At 30.8% G+C, this 20503-nt stretch overlaps 1 long non-coding RNA gene across 3 annotated transcripts in view; it reads right to left on the bottom strand.

Annotated features, from left to right (window-relative positions):
• LOC119662018 overlaps positions 1-20503 on the bottom strand; it is a 109784-nt gene that overhangs the window by 66792 nt on the left and 22489 nt on the right. For all 3 annotated transcript variants that reach the window (XR_005250658.1, XR_005250657.1, XR_005250659.1), the window contains exon 2: positions 15861-15920. This is a non-coding gene — a long non-coding RNA (uncharacterized LOC119662018). The remainder of the gene's footprint in view (positions 1-15860; positions 15921-20503) is intronic.

The following is a 20503-nucleotide window of genomic DNA, read 5'->3' as shown; positions in this document are numbered from 1 at the left end:
AAAAGAATTGTGTACTGTCGCTTGGATGTCCCTGCCTTTTTCTTAATAGTGACGGAAGTAATCTGTGTATAAGATTGATTCTCATTGGAGATAAGATTGGTTTTTATAATGAACGAAGAAAAAATGAACAGATTATGAAATACTTTGAAACCCAAATTTCAATCAAATGGTGTGTGTATATAAAAAACAATCGCATAATGTAAGATTTGTACAAAATTTTAATAAAAAGTCGGTTCTCATTGTAAAGTAAGTAAAAACAGGATTTTGATATATAGTTTGGAATATTTTTCACAAGAAACGGCTTAATATTGGGTGTTACTAGTAAGTATTCAACACTGACTCGATTTGATCCGATTAGATCAAACGAACACGTATTTATGGTGAAGAGGCTGAAAGTAACCAATAGACTCAGGAGGGGTCGAGCAGTTCATTTTAAAGATGTACCTCACTTTACTTGGCTAGTTACTTAAAAAAGCCTATTAAATTTCGCAATTGGTAAAACAAGACAGACACGTCAGCTATCATCAATTTGTTTGAAATCATTTAAAATATAATTCTCTGATATCCTTGTATAATTTATAATTTACATGGTGACGGCATAGAATAATTTTTCAGAAATCTAATTAAACTAACAATTTTGGAAAAAATTTGCATATAACATCTGTTACATTTTATAAATATATATTATCTAGTGTATTAATATACATATTTATTACTTCAATCGGAATTTTCCAAGTGAGTACACTGACATTGCTCATCGTTAAACAATAATAATATTTTATATTAATAGAAAATTTTCAAACACAATTAATATATTGTTTGAACCCAGATATAGAAAACTAACTGAAAACTACTTGAGAATTATAAATATTTATAAGTTTATTAATCTTTTATATGTTATAGCAGTTTCATAGCTATATGTAGCACTTTTTGTTAGAATAAATTTTAAACTGAAATTAAAGACTGTTTCAAAGATAATGGATTAAGATGATAATGTATTATTCCCCATTTTGGTAGGACTTTCGTACTGAGTTTACTAGATTACCCATTTTGATTGATTTCCTTTAGTTTAAGCGTGTATAGCTTACAAGACTTGGTTTAATTTTATACTCATTTTAGATTGCAGACATCTGATATACCAATTGTTGCCATCTCTGTAAAATATTTAGAAGGTAACACGATTTTCAATGAGATCTATTAAAAAATAAAGAGTCAGGTCTTTATTTTCATGAGCACACAAGCACATAATAAACAATTGATGCATATTTTTTTTAATCATTTTGATAAATAATATTTCATTTAAATATTTTAAAGTTTATATTAAATTTGATAGACCAAGTGTTAATAGACTTCGCTATCATAGACAATACCGACAAGTTTTTGAACGCATAAAGCTACGTACATTTATTGCAGTTGTTAAATCTGATTTGTTGTTATTAACAGAATCTGAGGTCTATTTATTTATAAACGTTAATGTTGCATGAGGTCCGTAGTCACCACAGTCTTCCGAGTGCTTTAAGGTGATTTCACTAATTTAAAATAAATGTTAATTTTATTAAAAATTCATAATGCATTTTGAATAAATATACTTATATATAAATATATTTAATCATTTCATTTCGGTAGGCAACACCTCCGTTCCAGTCAAAAAATATCTCTCTGTTGCATAGATATCTCTCTGGTTACATACACGTATTCTATCAAATATAGACATAGACTAAGGTAACCAAAAAATAATATAACGAAAATAGCTGCTCTTGAGTGGAAACTACAGTGTTCACAAACAATTGTTATTCCTTCAACAATATGACTATAATTTAATAAGAAGCGACTATCAATATAATGGCCTTGTTTAAGATAATAACAAAAAATATGTGGAAATTAAAGAAACTCTAGCTCTACGTCATAACACCTTTTGCTCCCTCCTTTACCATTAAATTAGTTCTATGGTTCTATATTCATATTCAATGGTTCTAAGTCTCCAAACTGCGTGAACCGATGTTAAACGTATATATTGTATATAAATACGCATATATTAATTTTGTGGATTTAAGTGAGACTAAAAATAATTAGACTTAATCTTTATTCAATTGCTTCTTTCAGTATGAAATATATTTTATGATCTTATGTTCATTGAAAGATTAGAACCCTGTTTTTTTTTTGAAACTTTCATCTGTGTGGAGACATCTTTAAGTTATATATTGTATATAACTACGCTTACATTAATTATGTGAACTTGTGAGAACGAAAATAATTAGACTTATTGTTTACTGAAAGCTCTCCTCAGTATAAAAAATATTTTATGGTGCTATGTTCATTGATAGATTAGAACCTTGATATGTTATTACATCTTTCATCTGTGTGGAGCCATCTCTTTTTTATACATTGTATATATTTATAAATATGTTAATTGTGTGGACATAAGTGAGACCTAAACTGATTATAATTAATTTATCTGAACCCTCCCCTCAATATAGAAGATATTTTATGGTCTTATCTCCATTGGAAGACCAGAACCCAATAGTTCCAGAAGTGGATAGTTCCAATGTGGAACTATCTCCAACTTATATATTGCATATATTTTCTGCATACATATGTTAAGTATGTGGATTTGAGTAAGAGCGAGAATAACTAGACTTAATCTTTACTGAACGCTCTCCTCAGTATAGAAGAACTTATGTTAATTGAGAGACCATCAATTTTTCTAATTTGTTATTTATTGATCTGTGTGTTTTGATGTTTAAATTATATATTTTATATGTCCACGTATTTATTAGGTATATGAGAGTGAAAATGATTAAATTTAATCTTTACTGATTACTGAAAGATTTAGTAAATTTACTTTAAAGTCCAATATTTTTCACAATTTAAATTTGAAAAAATTGAATATTTATCTCCAGATAACATTCTCTATTGTTTGAAGTGTGGCATTACCGTTTAATATATTCAATAAAAACAAAAAAAAAGTGTAATTAAATTCATTGCAGTGGAATATGTAAATGAGGTAATATACTTTCCATTTAGGCTTCATAAATAAATCAATTTAATATTTTTTGTATGGAATAATTATCGTTAGCTTAAAATCAATATATGAAAAAATAAAAAAAAATAAAATAAATAAATAAAATAGAATTTGATAATCAATTTTATGGCGTCCGAAGTTTTTACTCTTTACGCGAAGCATTAATTTAGATACTTTACCCCATGCAGAAAACTACACATAAAGACACAAATGTAGTCGTAAAAAATCTATAAAAGTTTATAAAAATTTCGAATTTAAGCCACATTATGGTAATTAATTTATGTTAAAATATTTTCTTATTGCGGCAATAAATAAATCGTTCCCATCCCATCCCAGTTGGACAAACCGCCTCGGTGCGACGAGTGAATATGGGCAGGCAGGCAGTGTAGTAAATGATATTCGGGTTTGCTAAATTTTCAGACTCTGACAGCTCTACAAGCAGAACAAATTTTATGAAATGTAAGATAATCGTTTGTTAGAATGTCAGACTGTGATTTTGCTATCAATAAAATATAATACCGAAGTGAAATCTGTTTGTTTGGTGTCAGTTTGTGATAGGTGCTAAGCGGGGGTATGAGAAAGGAATATTATTTCAAATCTTACACCGAGTATCTCTTCTCATTTTCAATGTCAATTGCAGCGTTTACGAAAATTATTGTATAAGAAAATGTATGTATCTTGTATATTGTATATGAAAAGTAAATATACAAACACTTAGAAGAAAGGAGCGAAGACTAAATAAATAAATAAATAAATCAAATTAAATTAAATTAAATAAAAATTTATGAAATACGTAGAATGAAAAAATTCCTAAAATCAACTTAAATGCAATAGACAGAATTCAACTGAAATGTAGCATACTTATGCTACACTTGCAGCACGTACAAATGAATGGTTAGACGTATGGACAGGACAGGAGACAGTGTCAATTTGTGTCAAGTGATTCAAAATTCCATAGTAAACTCGAATTTGTGTAGTATGTTGTTAAGGTGTTGGGATTGCATTGAAGGAATAGAGTAGCATAATCGATAAGAACCTTTTCATAAATTTAAAAAAATAAAATAAATAAAAAGTTATTGTATATTGAGTTAAAATGACTTAAATTTGATTTTCTATACTTGAAGAGGAGAGAATATAAATTTTTTTTGAAATATTTTTTGTTTTTTTTTTTAATCCCACATGTGAGCATTTAATTTCAACAACTGTCGTTTAATACTGGACATGTGGACATATAAAGTCACACAGTCACAGACGGACTCACAGTAGAACGGACACCAGCAACAGCAACAGCAACAGCAGCAGCAACAGCAGCAGCATCAGCATCAGCATCAGCATTGGCATCAGCAACAGACAGCAGCAGCGGGAGCTTAAATCGACAACACAAAATTACACGTACAATCACAACAACAGCAACAATCATAACAGCAGCAACAACAACAACAACACTAATAAAAACATGAGGAGCTACAATATTCTGAAGTTCTTACACAAAATATTTAATGCAACTGGCAACTGCTGTGTGAGGCGTCAAGTCAAGTAACGTCTTCTGTATCTGCAGCCTTTAAGCTTAAGTCGTCGCTGTGTAATATTGTGTACAGATATTAAATCTATATACAATATAAATATGTATATCACAAAAAAAGATGAGACAAATTTCAAGAGGAAAGATATTACAAATTAAAAATTTTATATTGTTTTTGTTTTTATTCGCATAATGTCAGGCAAGCTTTGACTGACTGCAAGTAATAAACCAACAACAACTACAACAGACATCAAAAATTCAAAAATTATGTTAAAAATGCAAAAAACCAAGAACCAAATTGAGTAGAAAAAACTTTTAAAAAAATATCCCCAAAAATATTAAAAACATAAAACCGAAAAAAAAACCAAAAAAAAAAAAAAAAATGAAAGAAATTAAGGATTGTTGTCTACACTTTTAGAGCGGCCGGTACATGCCGGGCTGCACGGCTGGATAACGTTAAAAAAGCCACAAACAAACAAATGAGTACAGATGCAGCTACACATATAGCTATTAAGTCAAACAGATAGACGGCGTCAGACAAGGAAACGATTGAATGGCTATGATTCGTTGGACGTACGTATAAACCGACAGGCAGATAAACAGATAGACAGTCAAACAGACAGACAAACAGACAGACAGAAAAACCACAAACGATATAAAGATACCAAAGTACAATTCACAAACCGAAACAAAAAAGCAATTAATAATAATTAATGTTTTATCTTTTTGTTCTCATTTATTTATTATACTGCTGCCGCCATACCGCGGTTTATTCTGTTCAAGCCGGGCCGGACCGGACCGGACCAGGCTAGGCCAGACCGATCGCCACAACTCGGCTCGGTTAAGTATCAGCCATAGCCGCGGTGCCAAATTGAGCAAGAATTAATATTTTTCTGTGTTTTATACTCTTTTTATTACATTTTTAATGTAGGCTTAATTGATAATTACAATTTTACTGAATTTTTAATTTAAATTTTCCAAAGTTACTTAATTACGAGGGTAGCGCACAAGAAAAAGGGTAGCGCCCTGTGTATGTATGTTAATGTTTGTTGCAATTAGAACAGAACATGAGGTAATTGTAATGCACTTTGTATGTTGAACCCGGGGGAAAAGGTGCAAGAATATGTTAATAAAACATATAATTTGTAAAACACTACGAAAACACCGATCGTACCAGGTGATGTGTATTTCGTTTTGTTACTATAATTAAGCTGTAAGTAGTTTGACGCTTCGATGACACTCACTTTAACACAATGTCTGTCGATTTTGAATCTATAAAATCGCAGTGGAAGAAAATTCAAATATATATAATATAAGCCATGGAAATTCACAACACAAGAAGTTATGAAAAAAAAAAAAATGTAATTATTGTCTAAATATATTAGCATTGAGAATCCAAGGCACAAAAAGTTATGAGTGAAAAGTGCAATTATTGTTGAGAAGCTCAGTAGATCTATTAGTAAACAACAATAAAAAATTAATTATTTTTAATAATTTTACTACGCCAGAATACTGCTTTCAATTAGATTTAGTCAAATAAATTTTTATTACTTTTTTAGTACAAACAACAACCATTAAAACGGTCGTTTTAACCTCTCCATGAATTTAAAAAGAGCGACTGTCTATATATACGATTACATATATCAACACATCGCCATAAACTTATTTACCTAAAAAACATTTTTTCTTTTTTGAACTTTTGAACTTCTAGGACATGTTAAATTTCATAATGTTTTAAAACTGATTACTAAAGACGCTAACATTCCTAATAATATAACTGGAAATACCTATGCAAGAACCAATTCAATTAGAAGTGTTTGTCTACAACTGACGATCCATACATTTCTCAGAAAAAGAAATATTCTTTCAAACTTTTAAATATTCTAGAATTGCTGAACTGATCAATGAAAAATTTTCGATAATATAACTGCAATTGAAATCTCAAGAACCAGTTGAACCAGAGCATTAATTTTCAAAATTTTGGTTCCACAATTAAGATACTAATTGAAAAGTGCATAATTGTCAAGATATATATGTAAATATTATGCTATTATAGAAAGATATAATATTATTATATTATATTTCTGCAAATAAATAATCGAGATAGGTATACCAATATTGTCAGGGAATACCAGTTAAAAACCATACTAATAAATTGATTCTTTTTGTTCTACAGTTTATATGCCGATAAAAGCATAAGATTCTAAACAATCATCAGACTAAAAAGCTGGGGTTGAGACTGTCCAGCTTTAATAACGCACAGAAGAAACATGTTTCATAAAGAATTTCTGTCACCAGAACAGATTAAAAGCTCTTCTCTAAATTTAATTTAAGACTTTATTCACAAAGCTTTAAAGGGATCTGTGTAATCAATAGTGAAATTGGTATAATAGGACTCTTCTGACCGTAGTACCGACTTTTCGGCGATTTCACGTCAAAATTGTAATAATAATAATAAGAAGCTGGGGTTTTTTTTTTGTCAACAAAGAAGGGACTTCACTTAGCAACTAAAACTAAAGGTGATAATGGGTTGGTATATATAATTATTAGAGCAAACAATGAAAAACCGAAATGTGTGTATAAACATTAAAATATTTAAGTTTAAATATATACTTTAAAACTTGATTTAAAAGTCTCAATATTTTATTTAAATTAACGAAATTCAGCTGGTTGTATTAGATCTATTTTCTAATAAGAACAGGTCACAAGTAAATAGGATTTGCCTCATTTTACTACGTATTTCATAAAATCTACAGGCCTTAGCGTTATGTGTGTCTATCATATTTCGAAGGTGGTCGTTACCATAAACAAGTAAAGTTAAGATATAAGTGATTAATTAAAATTCAAATATTTTCCTTTCAAATCAATATCAGAGAAGTGATATCTTCAGTAATTCAATTCTTGGGAATTAAAATCAATACAAACAGTTTATATTCCATGTTTCTGAGTATTAACACAAACTGACAAATGAATTTGGTGCTATTAGGAAGAGAGTTAGGATAGGTCGCCTAACGAACACCTTCAATATCATATTCGAAATTGTGACGAAAACATTTCGCAACATGATACAACTGGAATAGTTAAAGAGGGGAAATCGCAAAACAACAGCTCTATATAGAAAAGAAACAAGTCAAATTTTTCAACAAATCAATGCGGTATGTCAGAAGTCGTTAGCTACTCTAACCACATAACACGATTTACACTTCGAATTGCTTCCGCACTCACAGTATTCGCCAGCTTAACAAAGCGTTAGTGTTTTATTGGTCACCCTACAGACTTATCTGCCAATGTATCATGATGCAACGTCGCGAAATATAAAAGTTTTATTTAGTTTGGATTGTTTTATGGCTTTACCATTCGAGCGCAATCAAGATTTTCTCTTCAAGTATAGTACTATCACTCTATTACATTTACATAGTATCAAGAAAAATGAGATATAAATTCTATGGCATGAGGTTTCCTATTTAAGTATAGCGCTATCACTCTTTTATATTTAAAAGGCTTCGCAGAAAAGGAGATATAAATTATGTGGATACAGTGTTGCCACCAGTTTGCAAGTTATAGCAATTTAAAGCTGAGTGTAATTTTATTGCTCCACCATTAACTATTAGAATTATTAAGATAAAAAAACACAATTGGTCAATAGGTTTAAGTGGATCCCTTTGGATAGCCAGTACAACCCATGTAAAAAAATATATACCTTACTATACAGTCAAACTTCCATAACTCGAACCTTTATAACTGAATCTAAATAGAATGCAACAGGGTTTAGTCAGCAAATTACATACAATCAAAAAAGATCTTTACCTAGAAGTTTCCATAAGTCGAACTTTTTCTTTGCTAAATGGCAAATCGCGTTATGAAAATTTGACTGTATATTCAAATATCTATTGAATGATTGAGAATGGATCTATAATTTTTAAATCAAAGAGTATCTACGCTCATATCTACTTTATACTAAAGTGAATACAAATTCATTTTACCTGGTACAAAAAAAGATACACATTGTCGACGACGTGTCGAGTACCACCAATTTCAGAATATTTTAACTCTTAATTAAGATATTCGTGTCTATAATTAACATTTTCCGACAGTTTGTCTTTAACACCGCAGATATCCGCCTAAAGGTACTGGACATACATACTACATATTATTTTATTTTATAGCAGTGCAAAATTATAACATTTTCGATGTTATATGAGATGAAGGAACTCATGCCAAATGAGAATTCCTACATATGAATGGTAATGGGAATGGGAATGGGAATGTGAATGGTGTGGTATGGTGTGGTGTGTGAGTGGTATATTTTATAGCTTCATTTTCAGGACCATAAGACCACAAGGAGTACAAATTTATGATTCGCATTACGTGTCAGTGCGCATAACACAAATAACATTTAATCAACATTATTTGCACTAAATAATCACGGATTGAATACTTATCCTGAGCCGCCTTCGTGTAATTGCGATTATAAGTCATTGTTGTTATTGCTGTTGTTGTTTTTTATTGTTGTAGCAATTAAGCTATGCATTTCGTATTGTATTTACGCATGCGCACCGCACCGGCAGTCAATCGACTTTAATACATTAACAACAACAACAGCACCAATAAGAAGAACATCACCAACGACAACAACAGCAATAACAACGAGGAGAGAACAAGAAGAAGAAGAAGAAGAAGAGAAAGAGAAACAGATGAGGTTTAATAATAGCAATAACAGAAGAAATAAAAAGTGTTGTGAAGAGGCGTTCTAGCGTTTCAAATTGTGCCTTTTTTAAGTATTCACAGCATTAAAAAGTATTTAAGCTCTTTTTTTTTTTTGTTTTTTAATCTTCTTGATGCTTTTTTTTTTGTGTTTTCTTTGATTCCTTCTCATCTGCGTAAATGGCATTTTGTATTTTGTATGATATTCGTATAAAGTGGCACATAACATGGCATGACACGGCATGACATTGTATGCTGCATGTTAGCTGTGTGAAGTGTTCGCTGGCAGCAGAGGTGTGCGCAACGTGTTGAAGTGAAATGGTATGGAATGGAGTGTGGAGCAGCAGCGCCGAGTAGAGTAGAGTGAAGTGTTGATCATACTCTTTTTTCTTTTTTTTTTCTTTTTTATTTTTTAAAGACTTATGTTTCAGTGTTGCGTTTTTTTTTTTTTTTAACCTACCACCAACTCAGCATTTAAATGTTTAATGTTTGCTGTTTAAGCCTCAATCTGTAGTGTTTGTTGCCGACGCTGCCGCTGCTGTTGCTTCTGCTGCTGTTGCTGTTGCTGTTGCTGAAGTAGTTGTTACTGTTGCTCTGTTCTTCAGTTGCTCTGTTGTTCTTTTATATTGCTGTTATCATCAACGTGGGAGCATTTCGGACTTTACTTAATACGAATTAAGCTAATTTAAAAACGATTTGAAATTAACTTTAATGTCTACTATTTAGACATATGCACGCGGTTAGAGGAATGGACAGACGGACGCGGGGCGAATGAATGAATGAACGAACAAGTACAAGTCGTACAATCCGGTATAGGCATATACGTAGGCGCAGCCCATGTTGCATTCCATGATTACTCACTGTAAATTTTAATCTATGGATACTTAACTGCACATATACGAACGAGGGTCGTATGGTAAATGGCATAAAATTTTAAATAATTTTTATAACCAATCAAGTTGGATCCTCAGTGAGTGGATTGTAACTATTTCTATAACTATAACTATTTCTATAATTATAACTATTCCTACAATTATAACTATTTCAATCATTATAACTGTTTTTATTTTTCTATAATAATTATCTATAATTTTTTTTATATTTTATAGTTTTTCTCTGAAAAGAAACAGATAACCCATGTGTACTAGATCGTGCTGAAATTACCGACAATAAAATTGCAAACAAAGTTGTCAGGAAAGAAGTATATGCGCTGCTTATAGGCCCGGAACCATTCTGTGGCTTAGGAAGAGCTTTCAATCCTTTTTTTTCCTGCCTTCTGTAGGAAGGGAGTAAACATATAAGGTAAAATCTCTGATTGCCTTTAGTCAGTGTTCTCTCCAACTTGACACACAGCCTTCACATGCTTCCGTCTGGATAGCTACAATCATGTGTGCGTAGTGAACTAATGTGTGCAGCAAAATCCTCCTCATGGATATATTAAGTTATGCGTAGTGCTTGGAACTCACCACCTAAAAACACCTTTGAAGGAAAATGAAGAGACAGCTTAGGTTTTAATCTCACTCACTCGAAAAGAATAAAAGAAATAGAGGAAGTTGTATCTACTAAGGCTAGGAAATAATTTATAGGAACATTCAACCTAAAACCGTATAAGAGTTGTGTGCTTCAAGGTCAAAATAGGAATTGTGATATAACACTATAATGAAACTTTAGGATGTTATAGGTAAGATAATAAGACCTGCAAAACACATACTGAAAGCTTGCTGGTGCTGTTGCATATACATAAGAAATATATAGATACCTAGAAAAATAAATGTCCGAAGAATTCGGACATGGAGAAAGAAATACACTGAATTCAAAAATGGGGCATAATAAATGTCTAGGTCACAGTTCAAAAACCACCACATAATAACAATAATAATGATATATATAAAATAAAAAAATATGCACATATCATCAATTATATAGGTTTTTACGCATATCGCATATCGATATATATGCTACATATATAGACAGACTGTGGGCATTAAGTGTTAAAGCCAAACCAAAAAGTGTTGCAAACTACCCATTTACGGACTACACTTTCGCCCATATTCTTGCTGATAATAATAATAGAGATAATATTTCTCTACAAAAGAGTGATGAACGATTTGTATCCCATGACTCCTAATGTGATATTCCCGTTAAAATTATTCTATTTTTATTTTTTGTTATGCTTTTCGATGAGAATGAAAAAAAAATATTACACCGTTGAAAATAAAATTCGAATAGATAATGTTTATTGAAACTCTGTGCGATCATAAGCAACATAATTACTAGTTAAGTTGATCAAAGTCCTTTGGTGTGACTAAAAACAGCCATCATTAAGAAAAATATGTAAAATACCACTGACAATAAAATGTGAATTGACCACATTTCACAAACCAAATAATAACGAGAATAATGGATTAATTATACTTCTATTGGTAGTCGTAATGGTTGAAATTGACTTATTGTATTTCCAATTAATTCGTTATCATCTTTACTCGTCAAGTTTCCTTTGTCTCCAAAGGAAACAGTTTAGATAACAGTAGAAATATTCTAATCAATCTGAGAGAAGATGATATCCACCATTTCATGAGATATAAGTCGCAATACATAATTTAAAGTGATTAAGGAAAGTTAGAATGGTGTTTGACAAAATATATTTGGTTGCTTGATTTTACTGTCGACAGAGGTTCGTTATCTTAATAAAACTATAAATCTAGACTTTATTTATTATTGTTTTGTCAATGGAATTGTAGACAAATGGAATTGTATGTAATAACGACGGATACAAGGATCTTATGTTTTTTATATATATTAAGCAGGTCCATTATCGCCAAACTGATAATACGTAAACATAATGTATATAATGTAATAACAATAGAGAGACTAATGTAATAAACTTATGATTTGGATATATACTGTAAGAAGGCCTAATATAATTTGATCAAAAGATAGGTATTAATCAAGGATAACTATTTCCGCCGTCTGGTAATATATATACATTATATAAATTGCAATAAAAATTATGTTTAAAAGAGGCTAAGAACAAGTAATTACTAAATTTAGTTAAAAATTTCAACTTTCAACAATTTAGTTAATGATAAGTAGTATCGACTACATAAGTATGAAAACTAACGATTTCAATATATTATATTTAAGTAAAATTCGTAATATTATCGTACGACCCTCGTGCATGGAAGTGTGTGAAAGGATTCAAACCAATTGGCGTGATTAAATTGTAGTATTATGAGCAACATTGTCTATCGTTGCTGGAAGCCAGTAAGGGTATCCGTACTCATATATGTACGTACGTACCCATGCCTGCCAAGAAGAATAATTTTTATAATGGTAATTTTGTTACGAAACAGTGTAGGGAAATTGGCAGTTGGCCAACACATTCGTATGAAGTCCATCCATATGAAAAATGAAAGAAATAATATAAAATGGAAGAAACAAGTAAGAAAAAAAAATAAAAAACACACTAACTCACCTGAGCAATTTTGAAATTTTCTTATAAATTATTTAAATGTTTTGGAGTTTACTGCAACCGGCAAGATAAACATAAAGCACGTCTATGTTAGCATGTGAATACTGTAGATACTTACGATCAGACCAGTGCGGTGTGTGCGAATGTGTGCCATTTAACATTTCGAGCTTATGCCGGCATTCATCTAAAGTGGAACTGTCATTATAAGAACATTAAGGTAAGTGCGGGCTCGGCTATATCAAAAGATACTCATTCATATCCAAAAATAACAACACAAAATAGAGGTTAAATTCATTTTATTTCGTATCATTAAAATGTTTGTGTTATTCTTAAATGTGCTACTTTAATTATTTATGAGATACTTTTGTTATGGTCTTTAACAATTTTTATGTCATACACGTTAAGTTAATAACATTTCAAAATTAAACACAAATTAATGTGTTGGATAATTTATTACTCAATAATTGTATAAATTATAAACTATTATTTTAAACTATTAAAAACGAGAGGATATACAACCGTATATACTTTAAACACAAATTAAACTTTCTTTTAATGGCACATTGGACGTACTTATTTTCCATGTACATTAATAAAATTAAAAATTAAAATTGTTATATTGATTGACTTGTCACAGGTTAAAATATTAAAATATTAAAATTGTTTTTTAACATATCTCTAGATCAGTGGTTCCAAACCATTTTTTTTTTTGACGAAGGACCACTTTAAGAATAAAAAACGGTATGATTATTTTAATATGCTTCATACAACTCTAGTATAATGTATAATGAATTGGATAAGTTCATAGTATAGGTACATTATAAAGACTACGATATAGGCATATAATTATTTGGACATTTTTTGTGCTTTTTTTCAAATAAGTGAGGTCTCAGTACACAAACTACAAGCTAGTTATGTATCCAAATTTGTTAAATTTTATTCACAAATCATTTGCAACTATCTTGCGGACCACCGGTTGGGAACCACTGCTCTAGATAATGTAATATGTGAGCTAAAAAATTAAGGTACTCCTAGTAAACCAAATATTTCATACAAATTTTATCGAAAAATACCATCACATATAATACTTTATATCAGACTCACACTCTAAAGTAGAGTTGAATTGAGTGCACAAATAGTAACCTAACGTAGATGCATCGTTGATGTACTACTAGAAAGATATGTCGAAAATTGATATATATCAATATAGATAGGCAAATCAGTAGTTTTACACTTTGCATATATCAAATCGAAAAGCCAAATCTTTCAATTAGAGTAGTAAAACATATGTATCAATATAGTGACTACCAAGTAACTATAGGTGTAGAGCTGATCTAATACGTAATAGCACCAACCATATTATGTTCCATTACTAACCTAGAGTAGTACGAACAATAAAGTATTTACTGATATTGTGACTAGTAATGATAACTGTAGATAGAGCAGATAAACCGATACATAATGACAAACTAGTGAATATCGACATATTCAATATTAAAATTGGATTCTTTACTAATAGGCAATTAGTAATTAAAGTTTTACACTCTCACAGCCTAAGTTGAATTTTTAAACGAGATGAGTGGACAGAATATCGCATCTGCCGTTATAATGACTACCATTACTCTAATAGCAGGCAACTCTATCACAGATGAACTGATACGCAATGGATAAAGATAAAACTCTATTAGTACTATTTAGGGATTTTCATGCAAATCAATACCAATAAGTCTATGATATTCTGTTATTTTTTCAAAAAAGAAAACAGACTCTATATACAGTGAAACTTTCATAATATTTTGCAAAGAACTTATGGAGACCTCGAGTTAAAGAACTTTTTTGTAAGTCTATGTAATTCTATGATCTCTAAACCCTGTTGCACTCTAACTAGTTCGAGTTATAGAAAATTCGAGTTATAGATGTTCGAGTTAACATACTGTTATCTCGCTTTCGAACGGGAATTGGCTAATAAACAGTCACGCATAGTGACAGAAAAAACAGTTATCGTTTATACTCCAAGTCTCCAAGTCTATTCTTTACATGTCTTTGTTTTTCTTAATATTGGATATCAAGGATATCAAAATGAGAGATGTGTGAAAATATTCTTCATTACCAGTTCTCTCTTTTTGCAGCATAGCTCGTTTTTGATGATTCCTATTTTGTATATATGTGCAGGCACTAAACTGTGACCTATCGGTCTATTTGCGATGGCTCTGAATTTGTTAAAATAAGGTGAAAATATTGAAATGGTTGGTACACAGTTAAACGAATTTGATACTCTGTTTAAAGAACTGAGAAATGACTTGACTGGAATGTATCTTAATTATAACAGCAGCTATTGAATAGTTTAAGCGTTCTTTTAAATGAAAAGTAAATGTAATTCTTAGTTTGGCCTCAGCATATCAGTTTATACTGATGTAATGATTGTACGGTGTTAAAGAGTTAGTTTTTATTTGAATGATGTTTTCCTAAGTTATTAACTCGACCATAACCTAAGCAGATAATTAAATCATTATTGCATAAGGATTCAAAATTCTATATAAACTCAAGTATAAACTATAATTTATATCATTAAAAATTCTTTCGTTACACCATCGGCCAACAACAAGTGGTAGATGAAGTCTGCCAGATTGCAGAACAGATGTGAGGTTTTATCTTCGGCGCACAGGAGCACTTATTGCGCAAAGCACGCAGAGCATAAATCAACTAACCGCTGATATTCCAGCGCTTCGTTTGATTGGCAGACATGCAACCAGAGTTCGCTTCAATGTAAAATGGAATGCAGAAGTTGTCAGAATATTGACAAGGATCATGCATCTTTTTTGCAAGTCTACTTCCATAAGTAGGCACACTAAGCATTTGGTTCAAAAACACACTACAGCGATAATTTACCAAAGCTTAGTTTCACTTAATTCAGTAAAAATAGAACGATTCACATTGAATAACCAGAACGAATAGTACGACATGAATACTGAATGGAAGGATCAATGACATCTCATATGACTACAGTACACTGTAAATCTTTTTGTTTTGATAGTTTAATTTGAGAATTTTTTCTTTTCTCACTTAAATTTATTTTTTATTTTATTAAAAAAACACTTTGTTTAAATTAAAAAAAAACAGTATTAAATGTTCTTACTTACCTTTAATCTGCTATATGATAATTTATCTATCGTATATAAATGTTGCGTGTTGACTTAAAACTGTAAAAAAAAGAATAAATGTTTTTATTATTATATATTTATTACAATGTTTTTAATTTAATTTTTTAATATACATATAAAACAAAATAATATAACACATTTACATTGAAATTTATTTTTAACTCTAAGTAACCTCATATAGGAAAAGCAAAGGAAACCCTGGAGCATCTGGTTTGTAACTGTACGGCTATCTCGAGAACCCGACAAAAATACTTGGGGGCTGTCAGTGTTGCCGGACTGGAGCACATACCTGAGAATTCCATTGAAATCCTAATAAAATTCGATAATAACGCGCGTATCCTTAACAATGCACATTATTGCTAAAAAATTAAGACTGTGATCTGGAGTCGCAATGGACCTTAATGGTCTACGCGTGGCCGTTTTGGTCTGCCAGCATAACCTTACTTAACAGGTTAATAATAATAATAATAATAGAGGTAAATAAAGATTGTTTTTACTTTCTACCTATAGAGCAACGAATTGATATCTTTAAAACAGAGCTCACTTTTGACGAATACTTCTAACGATTCTAACCAAGTCCCTTTGTGCAGAGCATCCTTCTAAAACTTACAAACAGACAATAGTTATACAAGATCAGATCTAAAGTATATGCCAGGTGCGATGGTAATTCTAAGTGCAATTTGTATATTTCAGACATCGTTAATGTTGTCGCCGACTTATACAGCGATGCATTATATTGAAATGAACACATTTCAAGATTTTATACTTAAGAAACATTTCGAGACTTTAATATAACGCAAGACGTCTTTAATTTTCGTTATCTTTACTGTATAGTTCAAACTTCACCTATTCTTTTTAACAGAACTAGAATAAATTTTGCATTTTAATGCTCGAAAATGCCAATTTCTCTATAATTCGTTTATGGTTACTTAAAAAAAATGAAAGTTCTAGAATCGGTCATTTCGACGTCTCGGTATTGACGACAAAGTTACGCTGATGGCAACGGTCGCAAATCAAGCAATTCTTTCCAGAAAGAGAGCAACTATGCGGCAGACAACTATCCGGCAATGTGCTTGATTGTAGATCAAGTTTCTTTCATAGGTCACATTATAGCTTTATTGTCAAAAGGAAGTACGTTTCCTTAAAAGCGATAAACTGCTCGGGCGATAATAACAACTTACAAATTAACAATGCTTATAAGTCTTTCACATGATCTTAAAGAGACAAGTTTTATTTTTAGCAATGCAAACGTTGGCATAGAATCCGCAAGGTAGCAGAACAGCTGGTGCGCCGGTGAAAACATGGAGAAGAACGATTGAAAGTGAGCTAGCTGAAGCACGATATACATGGAACGACATCTACAGAGAAGCATCAAATCGGGTCAAATTTAGAAGAATTATTAAGGCCCTATGACCACTGGGGGAATTGGATAGCAGTAGTAGTAGTAGTAACGAGACAAGTTCTATGAGAAGTCACGTCGCGGTATTAGTATTAACGAGAAAATTCCGTTAACAAATCTCGTTCAGATTTTATACTTTGCAGAGGAAGTAAGTTACGTGGGCGAACTGCCTGCGTGGATAATACATATATTTTTTTTTGTGTTTTTCTTAAGTGTGTTATAATAATTTAAAAGACACAATTTCTAGAAAAAGTCACGCCGACTTATTACTATTAACGAAATAAATTAAACGAGTAACTTACAAATGAATAATACTAATATCTCTCTCTTATATAGTCTTTTATAGTAATTTATTAAAGAGACAATTTCTGGAAGAAGTCACATCGACTTTTTGATTTTGACGAGAAATTTCCGTTCTCGTTCAGATTTTATAGTTCGCAAAGGCATCAGATTTTCTCTGGGCACAAATGAAACTATTGACAGATCTGTTTTGACCTTAAAGCAACATATTTAAGGTTTACTATATGTGTAAGAAATACATGTGCAGTAAGTAAGTCGATTTTCCTACATCCCAACCACAAACAAATGGAAAAAGTTTTAGTGATATAGAAACCTCAAACGAAATAAAGTTATAAATTAATAAATAATAAATAGAAATTGAAATATAATATGTAGATAAATATAAATTTTAATTTAAAAATAAATTAACAAAATTCTGCATTTATATTCAAATAATCGTTCTTTATTAATTTGAAAAAGCCACATTATTTCTTATGGTATATGATTTGCAAATGTATTTCCTCCTTCTTTATGAGTCTTCGAAGCCGAGATGGACTTTAAGTAATTTAATTTGTTTCATAAATCGTATGAATTGTGCTGGTTTGTTGAATTCATTAGATTTACAAACAAATGATATGCAATACCAGTTGATTTAGTGCTTTTTTCAATTGGGATTTTAATTGAATTTCAGATATGTATAATTGAATTCACTCTGACATTGGTATTTATGTTCATATTTACTTGTGGTAGGAAATTCATTTAATTTGCAATTTTTTTTTGCTTTTACTATATTTACATATATTTTAAGGAATATTTTACTGAAAATTTTGGCAACTTTATGGGTCACTTTGGGTTATTGGTAAATTTTTAATGTAAAAATTCTTAAAATGCATTTTATAATGAAAAATTATTTTTCTCAATTTTTATTCATTTTCATTATTTTTCATTAGTTTTTATTTTTGTTATTTTCATTATATTTCTCCATCTCGATGCGAATCAAATGTCATGCTGACCAGAATAAGACCACAGAATGAAAAACAAATTTTCGAAAGGAAGTTCTCATTTGACAAATCATTAAATTTTTAATACCATAAATGGCAATTTTGTTGGAATATCAGTTATGCTGTTGCCTTTTAAGCACAATTCTTTTTTTATATTTTCCGATTTTCTTCAATATTTTTTTTTTTTTATTTTTTGCAATTTTTGCAGTTTATTTTTTCTAATTTCAATTTTTAATGGTAATTTTCATAAGCTACAAACACCCATTCATATCCAAAGAATAGCTCTTTACGAACTACATTCATACCCAAGCATACACGCATACATACATTTAGGTACACTTAACCCAATTTTGGAGCCTAACACATTATGACGTAGCAGGCAGCAGGCGAACCGATAGGCCACTAGGCGAGCAGCCGAGCATTGGAACAGTTGTACAGTTGAAGAGACAGGAAGGCTCTACAATATTTTGCATAAAATTTACAATTGAAATTTACCGCAAAAATTTCAAAATTTAGAAAAGTGTATGAGTTTCTTTAAAATGCATACCGAACTTAACTAAATCGTTCCGTACGGTACGACACGGTACCGTACCAAACCGTATCAAAACGAGTAAGTGTATTTGTAGCTTTGGCAACGTGCCACCACATAAAAGCGTTAAGCGTAAAACAAGAAAATAGGATTCATACTTTTCGGCTCTAATGCGAAAATATCAGTGATGTGATGCGATGGGATGTGAGGCGATACGTTGCGATATGATATGAGGCAAGGCGAGGCAAGGCGATTTGATATGTGCGAAATGAGATGTGTGTGATGAGATATATTCATAGTCTTGCTAGTTTGTGGTGTACACCACTTTATTTTATCGCTTAACTATTTGCAGCTCCTATTGTTCCTTTATGTCTGTCCGTATGTCTTTTTGTCTGTCTGTTTGTTTGTACCTATATCTTTTTGTCTGTATGTCTAACTGTTTTCGTATGCCGTTTTATATTAACGTCTATAAGTCTTGATATGTTTACCTTACAGAGTCCACCAGATATTTTCGTAAACTTCTTTTATTCGTAAGGGGTTGCTTTATAAATAAGATGAAATTCAAATAAAATCATTTATTTTTATAATAAGCTGTTCTAAAGGTCCAAATATTAGAATAAAATGTAAATAGTTTTTAATTTCAATTAGGTTCATATCAAACAGAAATATTCAACAATTTTTAATAAACAAAGTCTTTTCATCCAACTTTATCAACGATTACATTAATTATTATTTATTTATTATTCATTTGTGATTTAACACTAAAATTAATTTTAAAGTTAACTAAGAATAAGAAAATGGACTGCTAGATCCTTTGCCCTGTACATTTATTTTAGTTACCCAAATCAAAGAATCCTTAACATTCGACAATTAAAGCACGTTTATACTATCACAATTAACTTGAAGAATATGCAGCAATTTTAACATTTTTTATACAAAATCCAGTTAAAAATGGACTAATTAGGTTCAATAATTAAAAGTAAAAGTGAAAACATGATATCAGTTTTAAATTTAAACTTAAGTTTTTAGATATTTTCAAATTACCACAGTCAACTGAAAAGTTGCAGTTCATTTAGGCCACTCAATTATTATTTTAAGTAAAAAACAGACCAGAGTTTATCGAGACAGTATTAGGTAGCGCCTACTAGATTTTAGTCGTCGCTTACGACAGGCATGCCTTACCACAGAGTTATTCTAACCCTTTTCCCGCGAGGTTACGGAAGAAAAAGACGACTTAGATCATCAAACGTTATTACCTGTTGTGAATGCTCAACAATACGGTGCTCTTAACACACGTATCGTATACTCGTATAATGCGCCAGATCAAGAGAATTGGTTGAATTTATGAAAATGAGCGTGTAAAATAGACCACTTACTTTTTATTTAAAAAATTAATTTGGGTCTAATCATCGTT

The sequence above is a fragment of the Teleopsis dalmanni genome, chromosome X, assembly GCF_002237135.1.
Source record: "Teleopsis dalmanni isolate 2A chromosome X, ASM223713v2, whole genome shotgun sequence".
Taxonomy (NCBI): Eukaryota; Metazoa; Arthropoda; class Insecta; order Diptera; family Diopsidae; genus Teleopsis; species Teleopsis dalmanni.
The sequence above is the reverse complement of the archived record's forward strand: the minus strand, read 5'-3'. Positions and strand labels throughout refer to the sequence as shown.